This window comes from Ranitomeya variabilis, chromosome 1, assembly GCF_051348905.1.
Source record: "Ranitomeya variabilis isolate aRanVar5 chromosome 1, aRanVar5.hap1, whole genome shotgun sequence".
Lineage (NCBI taxonomy): Eukaryota > Metazoa > Chordata > Amphibia > Anura > Dendrobatidae > Ranitomeya > Ranitomeya variabilis.
Window position 1 is genome coordinate 885,414,450 of NC_135232.1, and position 20,450 is coordinate 885,434,899.

Here is a 20,450-nt window from a genome sequence, read left to right on the forward strand (position 1 = left end):
AGAATTGTCCACAGCGACAGGGAAACGGCCGCATCTAGTAACTGTAGGAGGAGGTTCACTAGATACAGCAGTGTTTTCCTCCAAATTGTCCTTCAAGGGGACAATTACTTTTGGCCTTCCCACTTTTATGGTTGAGCTTTGTGTGGATTCCGGGGCAGAGGGAAAATTCATGTCTTCTTCCTTCGCCCAAAGGCACGCAATACCCCTGATTATGCTAGCCAAACCTGTGACCATAAGAGTGGTGAATGGGTCGGCACTACCTTCACAGATCACACATCAGACTATCCCCTTTTCTTTAACCATGTCTCCATCTCATCAGGAGATCATCTCCCTTCTCACCATTCCCAAGGGAATAGATGAGATTCTTCTAGGGATACCTTGGTTGTGTTACCTCTCCCCACATATTGAGTGCGAGAATTCTGGGATGGAGTAAATCCTGTGACGGTCGATGTCAGAGGGAATGTGTTCAGGTTGCCACTACGGAGATACCCACAGATCTTATTTCTCTTCCCCAACACTACTGGTCCTATGCAGGCGTTTTCTCCTGGAAAGCTGCGGAGACTCTTCTGCCTCACCGCCCGTCCTATTAATCTCTTGCCAGGGGCAGAGCCTCCTCGGGGACATGTCTATTCCCTGTCTCTCCCGGAGACGGAGGCAATGTCACAGTACATTGTAGTATTAATAACGCACATACATGCGGGCTGCCCAGTGCTAAAAAATGATGCTGTGTGAATGCATGTGTTGTGCGATGCGCCCTGCTAGTGCGTTTGGAGGCTTCAACAGGTAATCACCTCTGCTTTTCTCTGTGATTTTTTTGTCAATTTTCTGTAGGATTTTTAGTCCTTTTTGTGCGTCTGTGAGCTTTTACTCAATGTTTAGCGTAGGACCGGCAAAATGTAAGGACCCTTGACGTGGGTTGCCGGCTTACGTATTGAGGCCCCAATATAAACTAATACCTTACATACATTGATATGTGTTTTTTTTGCACTTTATCTTGCAGGGTGCAATCGGACCAAGATGGCTCTGTAAACTGTAGGCTACTGTTCACACAGCATGCATTTTTTAGCACTGGGCGGCCCGCCTGTATGTGCATTATTAATAGGCTGTAAACCAGATGCTTTGCATTGTCTGTGTGAACGATGCCACATACAGACTATTATCGCTTTTTTTGTGCATTAATGCCAAACAGCCAACACTGAATTGAAAGTGGTTGTTTTATCGGTATTTCTTGCACCTGTGTTTTGCCATCATTAAACGGGTCCGATGCGCCCTGCTAGTGCATTTGTTTGGAGGCTTCAGCAGGTAATCACCTCTGCTTTTCTCCGTGATTTTTTATCAACCCTCACCGAGAAGGGAGCAAATCCCAAATTGTGGTCAGAGGAGGTCTTCAAAGCCTTCTTATCTGTTAAGTCCCACTTTGCTAGCGCTCCCATTCTGCATCGTCCCGATGTAGATAAGCCTTTTATTATTGAGGTGGATGCCTCATCTGTCCAAGCTGGAGTGGTCCTCTTCCAAAAGGACGCTCAAGGTCGGGAGCATCCTTGCTTCTTTTTCTCCAAGACCTTCACTCCGGCAGAGAGGAATTATTCCATCGGGGACAGGGAGTTGTTAGCAATGAAGTTGGCTTTTTCAGAATGGAGACACCTTCTGGAAGCGGCTCACTTTCCCTTCCAAGTCTACACTGACCATAAGAATTTGGTATATTTGCAGACAGCCCAGCAGCTAAATTCTCGTCAGGCCAGATGGTCCATGTTCTTCTCCCGATTCCACTTCACCCTTCATTTCCTATCTGTGGAGAAGAACATTTGCGCCGATGCTCTCTCCCGCTCCGTGGTGTCATCAGAGGAGGAGGAGCCTTGGCTAATTGTTCCCTCTGGGAGTCTGAGAACTGTGGCTCCGGTGTCGCTAGAGTCTGTGCCCCGGGCAAGACTTTCATTCCATCCAATTTGCGATCGGAGGTTCTCTCTTGGGCTCACTCGTCCAGGGTGGGTGGACATTTTGGGATCAAAAGGACATCTGAGCTTCTGTGCCAAATAAGAAAATAAGCAAAAACAGAAGAAGAGGCAAATACTTTTTCACAATAGTTATGATGTGTAGCTTAATATTGGTCAACTAAATGTTTAATACCTTGTAAATTTCTTTTAATACTGGACTTTAAGTAAATATTGTTTGCAATGAATTGATATCTTTATTTCTTTACAGCAATGATATTATATTGTTGATGTGGTTTAGGTTTTCTGACTTTAGTAAAATTATTTAGTCTGTTAAATGGTTTTTTTTGCCCATGTAAATTTATTCTCATAGTATCCAATTAGGATCTTGATTTTAATTTTTACTGGAGAGATGATAGTGTGATGCTGTTTGGCTGCTGTGGGTAATACTACTGTTAATATTTTGCAGTAATTTGCATAGATGAGTAGAAGAACAAGCACTATGAGAGGGCAATAACCTGTATAGTTAAGCACTAGAGTGTAGTGAGTAGAGATGAGCGAATATGTTTGGTAAATGATTGCCAAACATAAATTCGGCACGAATATGGTGCATTCGGATTCGTGATCGATAACACGAGCATTTTTCTTAAAATTGGAAAAAGTCAGCAACATTTGGTAAAAGATAGAATAAAAGCCGGCAATTCATGTGATGGGCTTGTCCCAGGTTATATCCCAGGTGATGAGCTTATAGAATATTCTTAATTCTTTGAGCTGAAGCAAATGTTTAAGGGGGGAAGGATAAGAAGCCACATGTTTAGTCAGGCAGTTATTGAAGTGACATTACGACCTACAACTTCAGATCTTCACAGGTATAATGTCCTCCATCCTGGGCCCATTCCTGGTACAATGTCTCCCTATCCTGGTATAATGTAGGCGTCCTGGGCCTCTTTCTGTTATAATGTTTCTCTTTCCTGGTATTATGTCTTCGATTTTGTGCCCCTTAATGGTATAATGTCCCCCATCTTGTGCCACTTCCAGTAATATATGTCCCCCATCTTGGTATAATTCCCCTCATCCTAGGCCCATTCCAGAAATAATTATCCCCCATTCTGGTATAATATCCTCATCCTGAGCACCTTCCAGCAATATATGTTCCCCATCCTGGTTTAAAATCCCCATCCTGGGCCCCTTCCATTAATATCAGTGATATATGTCCCACATCCTGGTATAATGTGCCCCATCCTGGGCTTCTTAAAATAATAATGTCCCTGTTCTGTTGCTTTTTCTCAAACAAATATATAAAAGTGAACTGATTCTGCCCACCTTCCCCCACTCCAATGACGTGTGGAGTCCTTGTCACATAGCCAATACATAAGTCAGCAGCTGACTTCAGGGTGACGTCACTGCCATGCACCACCAGTGACTTGCACACCGAAGTCGCTACTGATTGGCCGGCAGTGTGTATTGCTACATATGTACCGTAGATCACCAGTGGAGCGCCTTCTAGGAACGTTGGGAACTTGGAAATGGGCTGGTTCTAAAAGGGATTTGTCACAGTGGCAGTGACTCGGTCCATGGCCCTGGGCATTCAATAAAAGGGGATTAATGAGAAAATGGGAATAAAGTCTAATGTAGTAGTGTTCATAACACCACCTGTTGTACTTGGCCAGGGATGGCTGACGCTGCTTAAAGGGGTCCACCGGGGATGATGGTTTTGCAGCAAAGGTGGTATAGCTCCCCACAGGTAGGGCTTAGTCCCCAAAGCTCCCAGTGCAGTTGGTAAAGATGATAGATGGTGAAGTGCAGGAAAGAATTGAAGGACACAAGGTTGCAGTCTCTTTACCTTTTACTGATGACATTCAGGTACACAGATTACAGGTGGTCTTTGGAATCCGGGCAGCCTGGAAGTGATTCGGAATTCCCATAGCCAGGTGAGGTTGGAAGCCTTCTTTACTGCACTGTATTTTCAGTCCCTTGCTGCTTGAGGCTTCACACAAGGTCCTCTCTCAATCTGTCCTCTTAGGTAGACACTACCTGCATGGCAGGCAACTCGAGCCTTTTTACAGGTGTCCCTTCTCATGGTGACTCCAGGCTCTAATCTGCAGCTGTGCCTTCAGGTGTAATTGTGGCCAGGAGACCTGGAATCTCCTGCCCGTCGGTTTCTGCTGTGTGTGCCAAATTTTAACTGACAATGGGAATGTATCATCGAAAAATTACCAATTGTTTAAACCAGATTTTGTGTGTTAAATGTATTGTAAAAAATGGAGCAATATTTTTTTCTCTATTCCAATCTGTATTTAATAGTTTTTTTTTTAAATCTTGCTTTTTTCACACTGGCCTTTGGGGGCGCTTCCCTGCACTGTGTAAGCGCCGGCCCTAAAGCAGAGCGGTGAAGTCACCGCTGTGCTCTGCTTTACGGCCGGCCGGCGCTGACACAGTGCAGGGAAGCGGACGCCGGGGGACCCGACAGACACCGGAATGTAAGTATGTAGTGTTTGGGGTTTTTTACATTTACACTGGTAAACAGGGTAAATATCGGGTTACTAAGCGCGGCCCTGCGCTTAGTAACCCGATGTTTACCCTGGTTACCAGTGAAGACATCGCTGAATCAGCGTCACACACGCCGACTCAGCGATGTCAGCGGGTGATCCAGCGACGAAATAAGGTGCTGGCCTTCTAGCTCCCACCAACGATGTCACAGCAGGATCCTGATCGCTGCTGCGTGTCAAACACAACGATATCGCTATTCAGGACGCTGCAACGTCACGGATCGTTATCGTTGTTAAGTTGTTCAGTGTGAAGGTACCTTTACACATTGGTGAATAATAAAAAGTACCTTGTAAGATAGAGTTGCTGTAGAACATTACTGTTTAGAAATACTCACTGTAGAAACACATGAAAAATTGTGACATATCTAACAGAATAAAGCAAATTTATAGGTTCAATGTAGTATAAAAAGAAAGCGAAAATTAAACAGAAGTCAAAGAAAACAAGAAATAACGGGATAAACAGGAGAAGTTACTGTAACATCAATCTCACTATATTGAGAAAACTAAAAAGGCAAAGTGACTGGTTAAGCTTAATGCATATAATTAAGGATTGAATAGGTTAAAATTCAATATTTTAGACATACCAGACATAAGCCTTGTTTTTGATGCATATACAACAGATACGGCTCACTGCAAAAATATATATCAGTAAGGGACAAAGACCAATTTACAAAAAAGAACCCCCATAAAACTAAATAACTTTATTAGATAACAAAAATACCCAAATACAAAAAATGATGAAAAAAACCCTATCAGAGAAAGTCAGCTCAAAAAAACGGGGAAAAAGAGAAAAAAATCCCTTCTATCAATTATAGATAAATGTAAACAGCACATAAATTACTACCGATCGCTGAGAGTAGAGGTGATAAACACACGTGATGTTTAGTACTTACTAGGAGGGTGTAAAGATATACGTGAAATATCCCTCCAAGCTGCAAAAAATACCCTATACATTGACCTACCTAGATGCGGAGGTTGGCACCCTAATAGAAGTAGCGAGAATGGCGCCCCCGCTCGTACGATGGCAGTCCCTAGTCTCCTACCTTCTCCCTATAAGAAATAGGGTAGGAAACAGAAGGCCAGATGGCTGTAAATAACTTGTGGCAGTATGTGATATACTCTGCATAGCATCTCAGGCCCTCCCCCCCAAAAAATGTGATGTGAGACCAAAGGGTAGAGGTAATATTTACATACAGCAAGAAATAAATGAGATTATAGGGTAGATTTATAAAGCAAAAAGTACCAATATATATCCAATCCTAATATTAGCTGACTGATAGTCTAATACATTTACCATATAGATAACGAAGCGTCACCACGTTATATCCGGAAATCATTAACACAAACAATAGCTAGACCCAGCAGAGTAAACACTGCCCTTAATGCGCATATAAACTCAGAATGATAGTACATTCATCTGCTGCATTCTTGGTCCATAGATAGTTACTAATCCAGATACCATGACTAAATGATTTTCAGGTGAAGAAGAACTTCACATATACTCTCATATAGGCTGACTGATAATCTAATACTTTTACCATATAGATAACAAAACGCCACCACGTTATATCTAGAAGAAATTAATACAAACAGTGACTAGACCCAGCAGAGTAAACAATGCCCTTAATGCATATATGTAAACTCAGGATGGTGATATATAGGGTTGAGCGACCTTTAGTTTTTTAGGGTCGAGTCGGGTTTTGTGAAACCCGACTGTCTTAAAAGTCGAGTCGAGTGAAATCGGCCGACCACCGTGAAAAGTCGGGTTTCGGCCGAAACACGAAACCCAATGAAGGAATCTCTCTCTCTCTCTCTCTCTCTCTCTCTCTCTCTCTCTCTCTCTCTCTCTCCCCCCCCTCCGTCCCAGCACAGAAAATTTCGTATTGCACATTCCAAATCCCTACTGCGCACAAGAGATAACATGACGATAGGCGTTCACTCCCCTAAGACCTATGTCATCACTCTGCCCACGCTCATTCATTGGCTGAAAAAATGGCGCTAAACGCGTCATACGAAACGCGACTTTAGCGCCAAGATCGCGTACCGCATGGCCGACCCCGCACAGGAATCGGGTCGGGTTTCATGAGACGCCAACTTTGCCAAAAGTCGGCGACTTATGAAAATGAACGACCCATTTCGCTCAACCCTAGTGATATACTCATCTGCTGCATTCATGGTCCATAGATAGTTGCTCATCCAGATACCGTGGCTAAACAATGATTTTCAGGCGAAAAAATAAACACTCTCAATGCGTTTCCCCCACACATCTGGGTTCATCAGGAGAGACTAGATAAAGACATGGCAGTATGGAGTTGTCCAAAAAAGGGCAGCCCTATCTTTTTGGACAACTCCATACTGCCATGTCTTTATCTAGTCTCTCCTGATGAACCCAGATGTGTGGGGGAAACGCGTTGAGAGTGTGTGTTATTTTTTCACCTGAAAATCATTGTTTAGCCACGGTATCTGGATGAGCAACTATCTATGGACCATGAATGCAGCAGATGAGTATATCACCATCCTGAGTTTACATATATGCATTAAGGGCATTGCTTACTCTGCTGGGTCTAGTCACTGTTTGTATTAATTTCTTCGAGATATAACGTGGTGGCGTTTTGTTATCTATATGGTAAAAGTATTAGATTATCAGTCAGCCTATATGAGCGTATATGTGAGGTTCTTCTTCACCTGAAAATCATTTAGTCATGGTATCTGGATTAGTAACTATCTATGGACCATGAATGCAGCAGATGAATGTACTATCATTCTGAGTTTATATGCGCATTAAGGGCAGTGTTTACTCTGCTGGGTCTAGCTATTGTTTGTATTAATGATTTCCGGATATAACGTGGTGACTGGTGACGCTTCGTTATCTATATGGTAAATGTATTAGACTATCAGTCAGCTAATATTAGGATTGGATATATATTGGTACTTTTTGCTTTATAAATCTACCCTATAATCATTTATTTCTTGCTGTATGTAAATATTACCTCTACCCTTTGGTCTCACATCACATTTTTTTGGGGGGAGGGCCTGAGATGCTATGCAGAGTATATCACATACTGCCACAAGTTATTTACAGCCATCTGGCCTTCTGTTTCCTACCCTATTTCTTATAGGGAGAAGGTAGGAGACTAGGGACTGCCATCGTACGAGCGGGGGCGCCATTCTCGCTACTTCTATTAGGGTGCCAACCTCCGCATCTAGGTAGGTTAATGTATAGGGTATTTTTTGCAGCTTGGAGGGATATTTCACGTATATCTTTACACCCTCCTAGTAAGTACTAAACATCACGTGTGTTTATCACCTCTACTCTCAGCGATCGGTAGTAATTTATGTGCTGTTTACATTTATCTATAATTGATAGAGGGGATTTTTTTCTCTTTTTCCCCGTTTTTTTGAGCTGACTTTCTCTGATAGGGTTTTTTTCATCATTTTTTGTATTTGGGTATTTTTGTTATCTAATAAAGTTATTTAGTTTTATGGGGGTTCTTTTTTGTAAATTAATATACAACAGATACTCACTGATCAAGATCTCGAAGAATTTGGAGTCCAAATCAACACCCAGAACTCTATTTTGGGTTTCTAAAAGCTATTTCTAGTGATGAGCGAGTATACTTCTTGCTCGGGTTTTCCAGAGCACGTTCAGGTGGTCTCCGAGTATTTGTGATTGCTCGGAGATTTACTTTTTGTCGACATAGCTGCATGATTTAAGGCTGCTAGCCAGCCTGAGTACATGTGGGGGTTGCCTGGTTACTAGGGAATCCCCACATGTATTCAGCCTGGCTTGTAGCCGCAAATCATGCAGCTGCATCAACAAAAACTAAACCTCGGAGCACTCACAAGTACTCGGAGACCATCCGAGCGAGCTAGGGAAAACCCAAGCAACTAGTATACTCGCTCATCACTAGCTATTTCTGAACAATTTTTGCAACATTGGCACAATGCATTTTTCTTCTTAAATAGGGTTGAGAGAAACGGATCGGACAAATTCAAAAATCGCCGACTTTCGGCAAAATCAGGTTTCATGAAACCCGACCCGATCCTAGTGTGGGATCGGCCATGAGGTCGCCGATCTGCGCGCAAAAGTTGCGTTTCATATGACGCTTTCAGCACCATTTTTCAGCCAATGAAGGAGGACGCAGACTGTGGGCAGCGTGATGACATAGGTCTCGGTCCCCACCATCTTAGAGAAGGGCATGACAGTCATTGGCTTGCTTTCTGCGGCATCACAGTGGCTATAAAGGGGCGTGCACGTCGACCGCCATCTTTCTTCTGCCGATCTTAGCATAGGAAGAGGTTGCTGCAGCTTCATCAGAAGAAGGGATATAGTTAGGGAGGGAAGATTAACCCCCAAACTGCTTGTGCTGTAGCGATTTCCACTGTCCAACACCACCTTTTTTGTGCAGGGACAGTGTAATAATTATAGGGGATAACTCAGGAGACTCTTTGCTTGGAACAAGACAACTACAGGACACAGTTTTATAAGTGATAAAGTCTATATTATCACACGGTGATTCAAACAGGTGCAGAGTGAAACTCAAGTCCACAACACTTGGTGCAAATATCAAATGCAGCTCAGTAGTCTATAGGAAACTTCAGAGGAAAATGCAATCACGCAGAAAGTCTATGAAGCACAATTATTCTTGAGGATACTTGACACGAATAAATCCTTGTCTTAGTCCAAACACAGATAGATAAGCTTATAAGGCAGTTAAAATAATATCTTAGATCAACCAGGGAGGCCTGGTTAATAGTCTCAGGTTTTTGCAGAGCAGCAAACAGCTTACATGTCCAGCAAATGCAGATGGAAGTAAGTACGAGCAGCAGATGAAGGAGGATTACTGGAACTGGTGTATAATCATATAGAAACTAGACACCACAACAAGTAATAAAATAGAGACAAGTTTATTGAAAATAATTGACCAACAACAAAAAAGTAAAATAGGGATATGACAAGTATGAACCAGTAGTGGATGGCATCACAGAAACCAGAACCCAGCCAGACATAGACTATAATAAGGAAAAAAGGACACTCACAGGCTCCACATAGTAGTGCGTGTTCACATATAGTGAGAATGTATAAGGGAGGCTATGAACCAAACCTAAAGTGAGAGCAGACTGGAACCATAGAGATATAGAGTAAATGAAAATATAATACCTGAGTGGGTGCTGGAAGTCTGTGATGCCACCGTCCCCCACCGTTGGGGACGGTGGCATCACAGACTTCCAGCACCCACTCAGGTATTATATTTTCATTTACTCTATATCTCTATGGTTCCAGTCTGCTCTCACTTTAGGTTTGGTTCATAGCCTCCCTTATACATTCTCACTATATGTGAACACGCACTACTATGTGGAGCCTGTGAGTGTCCTTTTTTCCTTATTATAGTCTATGTCTGGCTGGGTTCTGGTTTCTGTGATGCCATCCACTACTGGTTCATACTTGTCATATCCCTATTTTACTTTTTTGTTGTTGGTCAATTATTTTCAATAAACTTGTCTCTATTTTATTACTTGTTGTGGTGTCTAGTTTCTATATGATTATCTACTAATCTCTGGCACCTTCAGTGATTTTCTCTGCATCATCCTTTAACATTCTTGGGGTGCAGGCCTTTTGTGTGTTTGATGGAACTGGTGTATGCAGCAGGAACTCAGAGCAGAGTAGCAGGATCACCACACAGGTTCACAGGAGCAGGTATATAGCCAGGGAGTAATCAGAGGTCAGGAGCTGGATGCAAGGCAGAGTACTCTAGCACAGACTGAAGGCTGGGGTGGAGTTTTATAGCAGGAAGACACAGTGCACATGAGACCAAAGACGCCATCTTGGAAAAGGGCAGTAATGCACAAAAGTTAAAAAATGTTCACAGTCCTGACATTACTCCCTCCTTAGAAACGGCCTCAGGACGATCCTGGACCTGGTTTCTCAGGGAATCTCTGATGAAAATGAGAAATCTTCTGTTGGGCATTGATGTTTTCCACAGGTTCCCAAGAGTCTTCCTCAGGGGGATATCCCTGCCATCTTATCAGATATTGGAGCCGATTCCTGCGAATCCTGGAATCAATAATTTCCTCCACCACAAATTGTTCTTGCCCATCAATCACCACAGGCTGCGGAGGTGGCACAACACATCTCTGGAAGGTATTAGGAGATACAGGCTTTAGTAAAGATACATGAAAAACTGGGTGTACCTTCATAGTCCTAGGCAACTTCAGCCAGAAGACCACAGAGTTCACAATACCGTTGATCTTGAAAGAGCCAATGAATTTCTGTCCAAGTTTTTGTGAAGGAACGTTTAACTTCAGATTCTTAGTTGCTAACCACTCGAAATCTCCTACCTTGAACATGGGTGCAGGTTTACGGAATCTATCAGCCGATCTCTTATAACGTTATTGAGCTGTGGTCAGGGATTCCTTCAGAACCTCCAGATTTTGTCTCATCGCAGTCAGCCTTTCCTCCACTGCCGGAACCGGAGAATTAATTGGAGACCTAGGTAAAATACACGGATGATAACCCAGATTGGCAAAGAAAGGTGTAAATTTAGTGGAGGCGCTCTGAGAATTATTATATGAAAATTCGGCTAATGGCAGCAACTCCAACCAATCATCCTGGAGATGGCTGACATAGCATCTTAGATATTGTTCCAGCATATGGTTGGTACGCTCAGTCTGACCATTTGTCTGGGTATGATAAGCGGAAGAGAGATAGGCCTTAATATTGAGTGCAGAGCAAAACCCCTTCCAGAATCTTGAAGTGAACTGTACTCCACGGTCAGAGATGATCTCATCCGGAACCCCATGCAACCGAATGACATTCTGTATAACCAAGTTCACTGTATCTTTAGCTGAGGGGAGGCCGGTGCATGGAACAAAATAGGCAGCTTTAGTCAGGCGATCAACTACCACCATGATTGTATTCATGCCCCCCGATGTAGGCAGCTCCACAATAAAGTCCATTGATATAGACCCCCAAGGGCGGGACGGAACAGGTAATGGTTGTAGAAGACCCGTAGGTGCCACATGAGGAGTCTTGTAACGGGCACATACCTCGCAAGAGAGAACACAGTCCTTGGTATCCTTCAGGCAAGTTGGCCACCAGAAGAATCGGCTCAGGAACTCTTGTGTCTTCTGTACCCCCCTGTGACCAGCCAACTTGGAGTCATGTACCAACTTGAGGATCTGCAGACGAATGACCTCAGGGATGTAGATACGTCGATCTCTGAACCACATGCCACCCTTAAAGACAAGATTAATATCCACAGGTGGGTTGGCCAGAAATACATCACCGTCATAGGCCTCCCTGCACTCCTTCCACAAGTCCTGATCATGGATAACTCCGATGAAATTGGCATCAGATAGAATGGTCTTGGACGGGGCTCCAGGTACGGAATCCGCAGCATGGATTCGGGATGAAGCATCAGCCTTCCCATTACGAGAACCTGGACAGTACGAGATAACAAAGTTAAATTGATTTAAAAATAAGTTCCAACGAGCCTGACGAGGAGAAAGACATCTAGCGGATTTAAGGAACTCTAAATTGCGATGGTCAGTTAGCACTATGATCTGTTGTGCAGCTCCTTGCAGATGATGCCTCCATTCTTTGAAAGCCGCAATAATAGCCAGCAATTCCTTGTCTCCCACGTCGTAATTCTTCTCTGCTGAGGTTAGTCTACGGGAAAAGAAAGCACAAGGATGTAGCAGACCCTTCTCTCCAGTTCTTTGGGAGAGAATAGCCCCCAAAGCATTATCAGAAGCATCCACCTCCACAATGAATGAAAGTGTTGGATCTGGGTGTATCAACAGCGGTGCTGATGTGAAACAGATCTTAAGCCGATCAAAAGCTTTTTGAGACTTTGATGACCACTTAAAGGGCTTTTCCTTCTTTGTCAAGGAAGTAATGGGACGGACAATATCAGAAAAATTTCGAATGAAGCGTCTGTAGAAATTTGCAAAACCAATAAAACGTTGGACCTCCTTAACATTCTTGGGTACCAGCCAGTCAAGGATAGGCTGAATCTTACCAGATTCCATGTTCAGCCGCTGGGGAGAGATGATATAACCTAAGAACTGTATGTTTGAACGATGGAACTCGCATTTCTCCGGCTTAATATACTGATGGTTCTCTTTCAGACGTCTTAAAACAGTTTTGACATGCTCTTCATGTTCCTGTAGAGAGTCAGAAAAGATTAGTATATCGTCCAAATAGATCACAACAAACTGGTCCAACAAATCTCTGAAAATGTCATTAGCAAGGTGTTGAAACATTGCAGGGGCGTTACAAAGCCCGAAGGGCATCACAAGAGATTCAAAGTGTCCATACCGGCATCTGAATGCTGTCTTCCACTCATCCCCTGGACGAATACGCACCAAATTATAAGCCCCACGAAGATCCAGTTTAGAGAACACCTTAGCGTGGCAGACTCTTTCCAGTAATTCGGGAATCAGAGGCAAAGGGTAACGGTTTTGTACGGTTACCTTATTGAGTTCCCGATAGACAACACAGGGTCTCAGGGTCCCATCCTTCTTTTTAACAAAAAATATAGGTGCCCCTGCTGGTGAGAAAGAAGGACGTATGAAGCCTTTGGCCAGATTTTCATCAATATACTCCTTTAAGGCTTAAAGCTCAGGTGCTGCCAAAGGGTATATGTTACCAAAAGGAATAGCTGCCCCAGGAAGCAGCTCAATGGGACAGTCATAATGCCTGTGTGGAGGAAGGTGATCTGCATTCTTCTTGTCACAGATGCCAGAGAACTCTTTATATGCTGGAGGTAAAGTAAATACCTGTACATGTGGTTCCGTAGCCGTGGACTCAGGGACAGCTTCTGTTAACACTGAGTTGCTCCTTGTTGGAAAGGTAATCTCCTTGGTCTCCCAGTTGATAATTGGGTTCTGAGAACGCAACCAAGGAATGCCTAAAATCACAGGAAAATGAGAAGAAGAAATTAGCAAGAAAGAAAGTTGCTCCTGATGATTAGGCTCCAACACAATTTCAAGGGGTACGATCTCCTGATCCACAGGCCCAGAGATTAAAGGTGACCCATCCACTGTTTCCATGGTAATTGGAGAGGCTCTTTGCTGAATTTCAATACCATGTTCCTTGGCAAATGTGATATCCATGAAATTGCCACCTGCACCAGAGTCAATCATAGCTGCACTGGAAATCCACTGTCCTGAACACAGGATCTTAATAGGGAGAGAACAGTGAGAGTTCTTTTCCTTCAGCTCCTTGGGGGTGAAGTCATAGAAAGTGAATGGAATACAGTATTTAAAGGCAGGCTACATTCAGAGATGTCAGATTCATCATCACAGTTGTCATACTCCCCTACTGCTGCTAGCACCTTGTTAGGCCGTCTAGGACACTTAGGATAATTGATCAAGAAGTGGTCAGACTGGCCGCAGTAGAAACATAGACTTTCACGAAGGCGATGCTCCCAGCGCTCATTGATTTCGCGCCTCTGAACGGAAACAATTTGCATGGGCACCTCCTCCACCTCCTGAGATGTTTTACCTGCAGGCTCTTTGGAAGGAACGGAAAAGTTAGAAATACGGTTATAAGCAGCAAATTTCTCCTGCCTACGCTCAGTAAGGCGAATGTCTATGCGCACACAATGCTGTATAAATGTCTCTAGCTCTTGGGGTGACTCAGAGCGAGCTAGTTCATCTTTTATAATACTAGACAGACCCCTTTTAAAAATAGGCAATTGTGCATAACTGTCCCAATTGGTATCTACCGCTAATCTCCTGAATTCAGTGGCATACTCAATAACAGAACGTTTAGCCTGGCGTAAAGACAACAAAGCAGATTCAGCGGTTGCACGGCGATTAGGGTCATCAAACATTAATGCCATAGCGGCCAAGAAATCATCCAAGTTATTTAACCGTGGGTCACGAGACTCAATAATCGGATTCGCTCAGGCGAGCGCTCGTGAGGTCAGTAGCATTATTACACACAATACTTTGGATCTATCAGTAGGAAAACAGTCAGCATGCACATCAAAATATAGCATACATTGATTCACAAAGCCACGAAATTTGTCGCGATCACCATTAAATTTGAATGGGGGCAACTTAGGTGGGCTAGCTGGTGGCGGTTGCCCAGAGGGTAAAGTCACTTGTGCAGCTATTTGCATGCTTATGTCCTGAAAACCCCGTCCATACTGGGACTCTATGCCAGCAAGTTTGTTTTCCTGGGCTGCCATGCGGTTGCTTAAGTCCTGCAAAGTTTGTCCAAACACTTGTTGATTGAGTTCAATGCTTCCAAACTTCTTTTGCAGACCTTCCACATCTTTCTGCAGTGATCTAATTATGGAAAACACCTGCTCTAGTCTGCTTTCTGCAGTCATTGTTCCAGCAGTCTCCTTTTTTTTTTTTTAGGCTAGAGTATCCTGTAATAATTATAGGGGATAACTCAGGAGACTCTTTGCGTGGAACAAGACAACTACAGGACACAGTTTTATAAGTGGTAAAGTCTATATTAGCACACGGTGATTCAAACAGGTGCAGATAGAAACTCAAGTCCACAACACTTGGTGCAAATATCAAATGCAGCTCAGCAGTCTATAGGAAACTGCAATCACGCAAAAAGTATATGAAGCACAATTATTCTTGAGGATACTTGACATGAATAAATCCTTGTCTTAGTCCAAACAGATAGATAAGCTTATAAGGCAGTTCAAATAATATCTTAGATCAACCAGGGAGGCCTGTTGTGAATTCTGCTCTTGGGTTCCCTCCGGTGGTTGTTGATAGTAATGCAGTTGTCCCTGGGTTGCAATCCTGGGCAGGTGTCCCTGCTGATTGCAGCTCTGACTGGGATATTTAGGTGTGCAGGATTCATTAGCCCTTGCCAGTTGTCCATTGTTCTTGGAGGTTTTTCATCTCTGTCTGGTTCCTCCTGCCCTGCTGCCAAATCAGCAAAGATAAGTGTCTGGTTTTTGTTTCTACAGCACACATGCTGTGTGCTTTACAATTCAGTGCTATTCATGGTTTTTTCTTGTCCAGCTTAGACTGTGTTTGGATATTTTCAGTCAAGTTGGATTCTCAGGAGAAGCAGATATACATTCCATGTCTTTAGTTAGATGTGGAATTTTTGTATTATCTGCTGTGGATATTTTTAGGGTTTTAATACTGACCGCTTAGTATTCTGTCCTATCCTTTCCTATTTAGCTAGCGTGGCCTCTTTTGCTAAATCCTGATTTCTGACTGCTTGTGCCTTTTCCTCTAATACTCACTGTCAATATTTGTGGGGGGCTGCCTATCCTTTTGGGTTCTGCTCTGAGGCAAGATAGAATTCCCATTTCCATCTATAGGGGTATTTAGTCCTCCGGCTGTGTCGAGGTGTCTAGGATGTGTTAGGTACACCCCATGGCTACTTCTAGTTGCGGTGTCAGTTTAGGGTTTGCGGTCAGTACAGGTTCCACCTACTCCTGAGAAAGTCCCATGCGGCTCCAAGGTCACCAGATCATAACAGAGGCCTGGTTAATAGTCTCAGGTTTTTGCAGAGCGGCAAACAGCTTACATGTCCAGCAAATGCAGATGGAAGTAAATATGAGCAGCAGATGAAGGAGGATTACTGGAACTGGTGTATGCAGCAGGAACTCAGAGCAGAGTAGCAGGATCACCACACAGGTTCACAGGAGCAGGTATATAGCCAGGGAGTAATCAGAGGTCAGGAGCTGGATGCAAGGCAGAATACTCTAGCACAGACTGAAGGCTGGGGTGGAGTTTTATAGCAGGAAGACACAGTGCACATGAGACCAAAGACGCCATCTTGGAAAAGGGCAGTAATGCACAAAAGGTAAAAAATGTTCAGAGTCCTGACAGACAGTGGAGGCTATATTTTTGTGCATCAGCTCTGTAGCTTATTAGGCTGCCTTATAAGGCTCCCTGATAGCTGCATTGCTGTTTGCACGCTGCTGTGCAAACCAACTGCTTTTTTAAAAACAAAAATCCTGTTGCTCCTTTCTGCACAGTTATCTTGTTTATTTGTCCACACTTTTGTGTGCAGCCATCCTTTTTATTGCTGCCATACTTGTCCTGAGATCATTGTAGGGAGATTGAAATTGTACTACAGTCCTTGTATTTTTTCATGTATCTTCCAGCCACTTTCTGCCACTTATATTGTGTTGTTATATACACTGGGCCTGAGTTTTGGTTCAGTCTCCAAAAAAAAGTGAGATTCAAATTCTCAGTGGATATACTTCAGTCCTGTTAGTTTGTCGTATGTCAGCCAGCCACTTTCTGCCACTTAGATTGCGTTATTATATACACTGGGCCTGAGTTTTGGTTCAGTCTCCCAAAAAATAACGGTTGTTATTTTGGTTAGATTTTCCAAAGAATGAGAAAGTCTGGTGGAAGAGCCCATGGGCGGTGGTTGCCAGCTGGTACTGATGGTGGTGGTGGTGGTGGTGCATCTGGTGGTAGTGGAAAAAGCACAATAGCACCTAAGGCTGGAGGTGTTGAGCCAGCATCATCGTCTGGCTACACAAGGCCTCGAAGGCTCCCTTATCTGGGAGTAAAAAAACAGCTTTTAAAGCCGGAGCAGCAGGAAAAAGTTTTGGTTTTCCTTGCTGACTCAGCCTCTAGCTCTTTCGCCTCCTCTTCAGAAAGTTCCGAATATAAAAGCAGCGAGTCGTCAGTGGATGCTCCCGATCAGGAACAAGACGTTTCCTTGTGTCCTTCATCGAAACCAAAAGTGCATAACCAACGTCAGACACACCGTCGTAATATGAGGGGCCCTGTGCCAGTACTGCCGCCCACGAGAGACTGTTCCCCCCCAGCTCAAACAGTGCTCTACCACTTGCAATACTTACCTCTCCCTGCTCCACCACTGTGTAGTCTGTGCTGTTAAATCCTTCAATGGCACTGCCAATACAAATTTGTTGAAATGATGATAGTTAAAATATACAGGGGCCTTGGCCTCCATTTAGATCAGTTAATACTTTGCGCCTACTACCACTGTCTGCTACTCAGCAGAGGAGCCCACCCCTGTACCTAGATATGCCTCCTGTTCATTTATGAACAATTTTTTGGCAGACATTTAGCCCACTTTATTATTTGGGCCTACTAACTTAGTCTGCTACTCATTACAATTTTCCGACACTGAGCAAAGCAATGTCGCCTGTTTATTTATGAACAATTTTTTTGGCAGACATTTAGCCCACTTTATTATTTGGGCCTACTAACTGTGTCTGCCACTCATTACAGTTTTCCTCCACTGAACAAAGCAATGCCACCTGTTTAATCCTGTTACCACATTTGAACTGCATTTAGCCTACTTTATTATTTGGGCCTGCTAACTGTGTCTGCCACTCATTACAGTTTTCCTCCACTGAGCAAAGCAATGCCGCCTGTTTAGTCCTGTTACCACATTTGAACTGCATTTAGCCTACTTTATTATTTGGGCCTACTAACTGTGTCTGCCGCTCATTGCAGTTTTCCTCCACTGAGCAAAGCAATGCCGCCTGTTTAGTCCTATTACCAATTTTGAACTGCATTTAGCCTACTTTACTATTTGGGCCTATATCTGTGTTTCCTCCTCATCCTGCCCATTGCCCAGCCACTGCTAGATGAGTCTGCTGGTACATTGACCTAGACCACTACATTCCCCTTGCACTCAACACAGCCAGAATCTGACCCTGCTGAAAGTCAGGTTCCCCTTCCCGTATACTATACCGCCTTACACGGGGACAAAGAGGAAGGTGCAGATGAAAGTGCAGGTTCCTTCATCAGGTGGGGGGGCATGCTCATTGGCGACGTCACTGGCACAGGGCCCCTCATAGTATGCAAAAGTGTCTCTGCCAGTGGGAGGCGCCACACGCCGTCAAACACACCGCCGTACTATGAGGGGACCTGTGCCAGTGCCAACGAGTGGGCCCCCCCTGCTTGCTCATGATCACAGCACTTGCAAAGTTGAAATACTTACCTCTCCCTGCTCCACCGCCGTGACGTATTCCGCGTTTCCTGGGCCTATGAAAATCTTGAGCCAGCCCTACCCCCCCACAACTTTAGCCAAATGACCCCCAGTTTTCAATGCCTAACAATTATTATAAAGTAAATTAAGATTGACAAGCTTAAAGGGAACCTGTCACCCCGTTTTTTCCGTATGAGATAAAAATACCGTTAAATAGGGCCTGAGCTATGCATTACAATAGTGTATTTTGTGGACCCTGATTCCCCACCTATGCTGCCGAAATACGTTACCAAAGTCACCGTTTTCGCCTGTCAATCAGGCTGGTCTGGTCAGATGGGCGTGGTGACATCGCTGTTCCTTCCCCCAGATCTTGCTTATTTTTCCGTTGGTGGCGTAGTGGTTTGCGCATGCCCAAGGCCTGAATCCACTTCATAGGTGTGGAAAAAGAGCGCGATCTGCGCTATTCCCCTGGTGATCGGTGGGGGGCGGCCATCTTCCTGTGGCCGCGCATGCGCAGATGGAGCGCTCTGCTGCCCGGGCTTCAGGAAAATGGCCGCTGGATGCCGCGCGTGCGCAGATGGAGATCGCGGCAGCCATTTTCCTGAAGCCGAGATGCGAACTCTGCTTCAGGAAAATGGCCGCCGCGATCTCCATCTGCGCACACGCGGCATCCCGCGGCCATTTTCCTGAAGCCGCAGGCAGCAGAGCGCTCCATCTGCGCACGCGCGGCCACAGGAAGATGGCCGCCCCCACCGATCACCAAGGGAATAGCGCAGATCGCGCTCTTTTTCCACACCTATGAAGTGGATTCGGGCCTTGGGCATGCGCAAACCACTACGCCACCAACGGAAAAATAAGCAAGATCTGGGGGAAGGAACAGCGATGTCACCACGCCCATCCGACCAGACCAGCCTGATTGACAGGCGAAAACGGCGACTTTGGTAACGTATTTCGGCAGCATAGGTGGGGAATCAGGGTCCACAAAATACACTATTGTAATGCATAGCTCAGGCCCTATTTAACGGTATTTTTATCTCATACGGAAAAAATGGGGTGACAGGTTCCCTTTAAGTAATAAGAATTGATGTTTTTGTCATTAAAATGGGCACTGTAGGTGTTTTCCTGTCCTCCACTCACTGCCGACTTTGATTTCCCATTGACTTGCATTGGGTTTCGTGTTTCAGTCAGCCCCCGACTTTTCGCAATAATCGGACGATTTCACCCGACCCGACTTTTGACAAAGTCGGGTTTCACGAAACCCGACTCGATCCGAAAAAAGTAAAAGTTGCTCAACTCTATTCTTAAATAGACCACTGCAAATAGAGAATACCATTGCTATTATTTGGGTTACTTGGTCTGCAATAATGGTAAGGTAGGTGGAACATATGAAATTAACATTCACATGTGTGTCAGGATCCAAGGTTGCCTGGTAGAACACTGCCCAAGGCATCACAATACATCTGCCAGCTTACTTTCTTCTAAAAATACATCTTGGTGCCGTATCTTCCCCAGATAACGGACACGCATGCATCCTGCCATCCACATGAAATAAAGGAAAATGCGATAAGACTACATACGTCTTCTGCTACTCTATGTTCCAATACTAGTATATATGTTCATATGCCTCCTAGTAGATACTAACCACTGCACAGAAGAAACACAAGACAAGAACTGCCATTTTGGAGATGATCTCAATTGTTTATCTATTACAATTTCGCATTTGTCAAAGTCACTAATTTTTTTTTCTGCTTGTAACTAGGGTTGAGCGACTTTTATTTTTATAGGATCGGGTCGGGTTTCACGAAACCCGACTTTCTCAAAAGTCGGGTCGAGTGAAATCGGCCGATCCTATAAAAAAGTCGGGGTCGGGGTCGGCCGAAACACGAAACCCAATGCAGTGCAATGGGATACTATGGTTCCCAGGGTCTGAAGGAGAGGAAACTCACCTTCAGGCCCTGGGATCCATATTAATGTGTAAAATAAAGAATCAAAATAAAAAATATTGATATACTCACCCTCGGACGCGCCCTGGTACTAACCGGCAGCCTTGCTTCCTAA